The sequence below is a fragment of the Sturnira hondurensis genome, unplaced genomic scaffold, assembly GCF_014824575.4.
Source record: "Sturnira hondurensis isolate 20B ecotype Veracruz unplaced genomic scaffold, ASM1482457v3 Scaffold0015509, whole genome shotgun sequence".
In the NCBI taxonomy this organism is placed as follows: Eukaryota; Metazoa; Chordata; class Mammalia; order Chiroptera; family Phyllostomidae; genus Sturnira; species Sturnira hondurensis.
Window position 1 is genome coordinate 8,236,775 of NW_028088140.1, and position 8,275 is coordinate 8,245,049.

Consider the following 8,275-nt stretch of genomic DNA (forward strand, 5'->3'; position numbering starts at 1 on the left):
TTGGTGGGTGGGAGCATGTTGTTACTGATTTCCTTTAAAACCGTGGGCACATGGTGATAATAAAAGATTGACTAACTTCAGTTTTATTAATGTCTTTTGCAATAGAAGACATCTCTCCCACCCCAACTGCTCCTGCAAGCAGTGGATCCCTTGGAAAACGCACCCTAAAGGAGCCAGGGATCCTGATCTATGTAGTCCCAGGCCTTGCCCACAGAGGGCAGGATGAACTCTGTACAGCAGGGTCTCCACATTTCACCTCGGCCTCCCTGCCCAGGGAGTCATGTCTGGGCCTGTGGGGTTGAGAGGGTGGTCATGGAAAGGGCTGTGGATTAAACCATCCAAGATTTTAGGGTATGACTGACTCAGTCTGTGGGGTCCTTTCCAACAGCTTGTTACTCAAAAGTAACAGCAGTCTGTAGAATGCCATGTGGCTGTGGCAGGGGGACCTGCTGTGCCCAGTGAGAGTGCCAAGCTCAAGGGCAAATAGCTGCAGAACCCAGGTAGTGGCTGACCACAGTGTGTCCCTACAGGCACCCCCAGTGAGCACTGGCTACATTCATAATTAGTAATATTAAGTGAGATTTCTGTGGTCTTGCCCTTAAGTGAGAACTTTCACAGATACTATCTCAGTTTGGTCCCTGAGTAGCTCCACAAGGTGAATATCATTACCACTGGTCCTGTTTCATAGCTTAAAACTCACCAGAAGAACAACCAGCTCCAAGATCATAGAGCAAAGACCTGAACTGTTCTCTCTTTTTAAGTTTTATTTTTCTGAGTGACTTGTGGCCGTGAGCAGGGCAGGCAAAGAAGAAACCATAAAATGAGCACTAAAAATTCTGATACTACACAGCTTGTAAATATGTTACTTCAGATGCCAGAAGTGAAAAACTAAGACCTCTTTATATTTAATTTTTAAAACTTGAGGTGTAACTGCACTGAGTGCAATGCACAGATCATAAGTGTGGAACAGGTGACAACCAGCACTGACCACCCTGCCCCAGATCCAGATGTCAATCATTTTCTGCAGCCCAGCAGCCTCCGTCCCCCGCTTCCAGCAGTACCCATGCTCCCAGGGGTAACCCCCAATTGTGATTTTATCTCAAGAGATTAAATTTTAAAAAATTTCCCTGTTTTTGTGGCATTTACAATACCAAATAACCTATCGGTCTCCTGTTTTTTATAAATTAATTAATGTTTATAATTAACCAAGCAAGTGATATACTCCATCTCCAAAACTCCATCCTTGTGCCCACTCCTGGGTGAACTTTCCCCAGGTAGCCACATGCTCTGCTCCCCAGCCTTGTCTTCACTGGGTCTTTACTCCAACACCTCTTCTCAGTGAGGTGAGTAGACCATCTGAAGTTACAACCCCACCCTGGCATTCCATATTCTATCCATTTGATTTTACTCCACAGCACTTCCCACTCCCTGACTTAGTCTGCATTGTCCGTATTCGTGTCTCCTCTGTCCCCCACCTGACCTCATTGTAAGCTCCCTGAAGACAAGGCTGTTGCGCTGTGCTGTGGCTGTCGTGCTGTGCTGTGCTGTGCTGTGTTCTGTACTGCTGCATCTTTCCCCTCCAGCGGGAGCACAGGGCTCATGTCTGCTCAGCACGCATTTGTTGTAAGGAGTAAGATCAGTAGAGCAACCTGAAAATACTCAACCAAGTGCCTCAAAACTTGGTTGAAATATTCATTTCTACTCCAAAAGTTAAAATTATGATTGCATAAGTTTTGTTGGGAATTACAAGATCCTTCTTCAATAGGTTATTATGATTTAACAAATATGAGGAAAAAAACTAAAGAATCTGCAGAATCAGAAGGAAATGGGGCCCTGGCATTTCCTGGCTAGATAAACTTGGGCGAGATAGTTCCCTTCTTTTCTGAAAAATGGGAATAGCAATGTCTGTCCCGTGGGATGGTTACCAGCATTATAGAAAGCAATGTCCAATAAGCAGAAGCAGTCTCCATTTCCTTGTTCTCAGAGTCACAGTAACATAATGTCCAAACCTGAGCAAGGAAGTCAGTGCTCATCCTGCCCCATGCCTACAGCTGTGAAAGGGTGCCTTGTAAATGAGTAATTATGTTTCTTAAAGTTCCCTAAGCCCATACTTATACTGTGTAATTACAGTCCCCATCACCGGGCCAAGGTAAGAGTTAAGAGTTCTACAGCCAAATGCCTTTAGGATCCACTGCCAATGGAAATTCCCCACAGAAATGATAGATGCTAAGAAGACCCAGTCACATTTCTTGAAGATTCTCTCTAAATTTATCTTCCAGCCATGTGACAACTTGCTATTCTCAACCTTGTCATGAGACTCTTTGACTCCATGATCAAATGGCCTGTGAGGTGTTTCTTTCAAGAAACTTAAGAGTCGGAGCAAGAAAGAACAGGACAAAACCCTTCTCGTCAGCTGCTATAGTTTCCCCAAGTAAAGCTGGATGCCTAACATTCCACTGTAGCTCTATTTCTAACTGTGACTTTTTCTTTTAGTCTGCAGGGATGCCTGGGAAGTTATCAGTCATTTATACCTTAATGCAAATGAGTCTTTTAGCCCCTTTCATAAGAGCAAGTGAGATGAGAGAAGAGGGACAAATAAAGAATGACAAGTGACAGGAAAAGATGCTGACCACAAAGAAAAGGCTGTTTGAAAGGAACCCTTAAGCTAAAAGCAAGCCAGCACTGTTTCACGCAGGTCTCGTTCTGAGACGAAGGTAAAAGTCTTTGCTCTGGCTGTACTGTTCCCTTTGTGCCCTATTGATATTTTTAATTTTATGGTTGCTCAGAAGAGGTTGCTGTCCACTGCCCACAACTTACAGATACTTTCGCATAGTCAGCGTTTATCAGGGGCTGGAGACCCCGAGGTAAGCTTGGAAGCTGAAGAAACTGTGCTCATGCATTGATACCATATGTAAACAAACAAAGAACCGAGCGAGTATTCTGATCTAGGTTTTCCTTGTAGGCAATTAGACTTCAGTGGAACCTAAAGAAGGTTTTAATTTTTTCATCTGTAGCTTGTAACAATTACTGCATGGAATCCACAGTGCAACTGAATGCAGTGGAGTAAACACTTTGACCAGTAATTAATGGCTTTATTCAGTAAGAATTTACTAAGTGTTTGCTCTGTGTTAGACATAAGACAGGAAGCTACTTCAGTAAACAAGGCAGAAAAGGATTCTACTCTCCAGGATTTACATTCCTGAGGGTGGATGGGGGGAGACAGAGCAAACAATCACAAATAAATAAGAAAATTCTAGCTAATGACACATACCATAAAGAGAATAAAAAGTACTTTGTGAGAGAGGATCTCTGCACTGAGGGTACAGGCTAGGATGGTCAGGAAAACCCTTTGGGAGGATGTGACATTTGAGCTCAGACCTGAATTATGAAAAATTGTGCAGATGTGTTTATACTGGGGAAATGGCACGTACAAAGGCCTTGAAACAGGAAAAAGCTTGGTTGGTGTCTCGAGGACTCCAAGGTCAGTCTACTTAGAACACAGAGACGGAGGTGGAGAGGAGCAGGAGATGAGGTCAGGGAGATGGGCCAAACATTAAGACCTTTCCGGCCATGGAAAAAGATGTTAAGGATGAGACTACTTTGAGTTTTAGAGCAGAGGAGGACATGGAATTGCTAATTCATTGAAAATGTCCCAATCTTGCAATGAGATTGGGTGGAAGATATAATCCAGTTTATTTTTTCCACTAAATATCTGCTGAATGAGTAAACACATAAATAAATGAATGAAGAAATGAATCACATGAATGAGCGAGGTTGTGGTAGAGAGAACATTGACCTTGAGCTGGAGTTAGAAGAGCTGTACCACTTGGTGGCTGTGTGACCTTGGCAACTCATGTAACTCCTTTGAATCTTAAATTCATCATCTGTGAAGTGGGATAATATCTCCCTGAAATGCCCCCAAAAGCTGTGGTGAGGATCAAGTAAGAAATGTGAAAAATGCAAATATAAAGAGTGATGGATGGTGATGATAAGTTTTCTGTTGTGCTAAGCCAAAGTGGCATGCCTTAATTTAATGTCAAGGTCTTTGATATTCATGAGTTTGTTTGGAGTCTATTGTACCTCTCAGCCTGGACTCCTGTCAGTTGGGTGGTTTGCCCCCTCCGTGTGAAGCAGTGCTTCCTTTGTCCTAAAGCCACGAGAGAAAGCCCCGGATCCGGTGCACAATAAACTCCCCCCTCAGTCTTGCCTTGGCACTAAGCAGCAGAGAACACGCTTTCAGAGATGTTATCTTATTTGATGTTGGTGACTCTGTAAAGGACACAGGTCAGGTTTGATGCCCCAGCTAGCACTCAGCATCTACCTCACTCTCCTCATGAGACTCAAGTTCATTCTTCGCTGTGTCTGTCCAAGCCCAAAAGCCCTGATTCATCTTCTTAGGGAGACTCTTCCTAGCTAGGGTGATGGCTGCATATTTCTTGAAAAGAGACTCTATAAGCTCTCCGTAATCATTGCTGTGTTTCTCAATTTATCAGGAAGCCTTTCCCTCGGGTCTAAATCCCTCTGGCTGTAAGGGACACCTGTCCTCTGGTCTGTCTTCAGATGCTCCCTGGAGCAGCATTGTCTCCTGGCACCAAGACAGTTGTATGCACTCATCCTTGCAGTAGGAAGGAGTCTTGGAGACCAACAGTGCCATCCTTTTGTTTTACATATGGGGAAGCTGAGGCCTGGCAGGACATGGCCCCTCAGTGGCAGACTCACAGTTAGGGGGCTGGCTGAGTGTTCATGGCACTGTCATACACAAATATTGATCCTCAAGGCACCGGGATCAATGACTAAGGACATGGCAATCTTTCAATGTCATTAGTATAGGATAAATCAGAGCTGTTTTTGCTGGGGAACTGTGAAGTGATCCTGCTAGATTCCCGCTAGTGAGGGAATTCAGAATGAGGAAACAGAGGGAAGAGGCTGCAAGGAGTGGCATAGCAGGTGGCTGGCATGGGGGGGGGGCGGCGGGCAGAGGGATATGGGGCGGTGCAGTGGGAAAGGCAGTCTCTGGAGCCAGAAAGGTCTATGCGAAGCTCTACTTACACTTACAAACTGTAAGGCCCCCCTCTCTCTCAGCCTCAGTGCTCCCGTCTGTGAAACAGGGATACGTGTCACAGGATATTTTGGAGGGTTAAATACACTTCACATCATGCCTGGGCTCTGCTCTCTTTTGAGTTGCTCCTCTCCAGCTTGCAGCCAGGGTTGGGGTTAGGAGTGGAGGGGCTCAGAAGACCAGAAAGGAAAGAAAGGAATCTTAGCATCCTAGTCGTCGAATCACTCTCACACACCAGACTTTGCTGAGCTCTTTTCAATGAATCAGACACCCTCAAATTACATGACTCTTGGAATCCAGAAAGGCATGAAAATAAGGGAAAACATGCTAGTGGCAAAATACTTTTTGCCTTCTGCCAGCTCAGGTTCCTTCGAGAAGTAAATGCAAGAGGGTTGCTTCCCTGAACCAGGACCTCAGCAGGCTTGCTCACCCACCGTGGGACCTAGGCTGTCCAGTGGGGGTCAGGGGAGCAGCAAAGAGCCCAGGACTGCCTGGAGTCCCAGCTTTCAGTTACACCCACAGCTGCCCAGAAGCAAGAAGTGCTAGGGGAGACAGGGTGTATTGGGCAGAAGGCTTTACGGTTTAGTTTCTTTTTGTCTGCATATGCCCAGTGCTCTAGTTTCCAAAGTTCACTGATCACTCGAGTCCATGATTAAGGGATACAGGATATTAAAGCTTAAAATATTTAAGAGTTTTTTTTTGTTTTACCCCTGTGGAGGTAGGCAGTGCACCTACCTCCAACTGCTTTCTTTCAGCAAGTCATAGTAAAATGAATTTGCATTTGCTGAGCGCACATTTATTTGGTCAGGGGTGGGGTAAGGATGGTTTATAAACTAGAGGCCAGTGCTGAGGCAGAGGGAAGTGTTTACCCGCTGACTGGGTGAACTGCCCATCTTCTGGCTTGGAGTTGGCCATCGGCTGACTGGTGCCCTGGACCCCTGGTGTAGGCATCGCCTGGCTATCAGCCTTGGTCTCCATCCAGTGTCTCTCCCCCCATCCTCCCTCACTAATGGACGAGCATACGCAATCAAAGAACATTTTCCCTAAGGGGTTCTCTGACTAGGCCTTAGGCTTTACTGGGATGCATGGGTCCTAGAGGAATGACGTAGAATATATCTTTTTGCCTACCTTGGTCCTTTCCTGCTTCGTGTTTTGAATCAAGTGTGCTCACCCCAGTAGGTTGCTCTCCCGTTCCGCCACTCTGTGATTCCAATAGATAAACTCACACAAATAGCTGGGGGGAGGTGTTGGGGAGAATGTCTTTGAGGCTGTTGAGAGAAAACACCCACACTTCCTGGGTGTTCAATTCACAGGGGAAGCAGTCCCATCCATTCCAGACCCTTTTGGGTGTGTCCTGCCTAGGGGCTAAATTGAGGTTTATGATTTTGCTGTAACAAAAGCAATGCTTCCTTCTAAAGGAAGGAGCAAAGGCTATTTAAGTCAGCACAGTGCATACTAGGGTGAAGGTTTTGTAAACAAGCCAGTCAGAAATGACAGAGGGTGATGGATAACTGCATTAGGTCCGCAGTGGAATCTTCACCCTTCCTCTCCCCTCCCAGCACCTACCCCCCTCCTCTCCTTCAGTACATCCTGGTTCCACACTGCCACTACCCTGTGTGTCCCCCTCCGGTGATTCCAGGAGCATGGGATGGTGGGAGAGTCTCACAGGAGATTTAACCCCAGGACCCTTTTCACCAGAGGGTTGAAGCATTGTCTAAACAACCTGTCGCGTGAGAGCTAGGCCCCAGGTCTCTGCTGGGGAGTGCTAACAGAACAGCATCTGTGAGAGGCGTGAGAAATCCCTTTTATATCGGTCTGTCTCTTTTAAGCAGCTCCACCACTCTAGGGATACCTACCCAGTGGATATATTCCAAACACCCATTGTCTGCTTCCTATCTATTTGTAGAAGGGAGGGTCCTTCCCACAGCCCACCTGACCCATACTAAGTGTTCACTCTTGCAAACAGTTGCTGGCCTACTGGTCCACTGGTCCAGAAAATGGAACAATGTAAGTTGGAAAACAAAAATGCACATTTCGTTTGACTCCCCAAAGAGAAAAGATAGGGCTGACCCCCGTGTGCCTGGACAAGCACCTTTTGACAAGGTGAAAGGTCATGTGGTAGTGGAGAACAAAGCCTGGGGTCAGCCTGAACTGAGTTCAGGTCCTATCCCCACTACTTAAAAAGCTGTGTGCCTTTGGACAAACGATTTACTCTTTAAATACCTTCTTTGTTCGTTTGCCATGAGGATTAAAGACAATATAGGTAATGCACCTATATCACTGTACATATGAAATAAATGATCATTTTAGCAACCTCATTTAAAGTCATCTTCAGTGCTCGCTTCGGCAGCACATATACTAAAATTGGAACGATACAGAGAAGATTAGCATGGCTCCTGCACAAGGATGACACGCAAATTTGTGAAGCATTCCATATTTTTTACACCATGGAATTCTATGCTGCAGAAAGGAAGAAGGAACTACTACCCTTTGCAACATCATGGATGGAACTGGAAAGCATGATGCTGAGTGAAATAAGCCAGGCGATGAAAGACAAATACTATATGATATCACCTTTAACAGGAACCTAAACAACAAAACAAACAAGCAAGCAAAATATGACCAATGACACTCAAATATGGAATAGGCTGACAGGGTCCAGAGGGGAGAGGGGAGAGAATCATAGGGGAAAAGGTGATGGACTCACATGAACAAGTATAAAGGACACATGGACAATAACTAAGGTGTGGGGCCCTGGGGGGCAGGGCTGGGAATATAAGACAGAAAACTGTACTTGAACAAGAATTAAATAAAAATAAAAATTAAAAAAATAAATAAAGTCATCTTCAACACATTCCTCAACAGGTTGTTATTAATATGTGCTATTAAATCATTTATTTAGCCAGTCAATCAATAAATACTGACTTATAAAAGAATAGTTGTTAAGCAATAATGAATTAATAAGTAAAGAATTATGCTAGAACTTAGGTTCTGGTTCAGGTTCACCCCTGAACTTAGGTTTTCAGATGGAAACACTCAATTAGACAGACACAAGCTAAACGGACATCATCTGCTCTTCACTCAGGGGTCTGCACTGCATCCTGCTGCGAATCGAGGGTGGAGCAAGGTACAGCAGAAGCACCGGCTTCCTCTCCGGATGGAGGTCAGGTCAGCACCGCCAGTGCCCAGTCACTGGTTTTGGATACACATCCTGTG

The 8,275-nt window shown here is 45.2% G+C and overlaps 1 non-coding gene across 1 annotated transcript; it reads left to right on the plus strand.

Annotated features, from left to right (window-relative positions):
- The first annotated feature begins 7,393 nt into the window (after positions 1-7,393).
- LOC119000036 (U6 spliceosomal RNA) lies at positions 7,394-7,500 on the plus strand. The gene has a single exon (XR_005069227.1). It is a non-coding gene; the product is annotated as a U6 spliceosomal RNA (small nuclear RNA).
- The last annotated feature ends 775 nt before the right edge of the window (positions 7,501-8,275 follow it).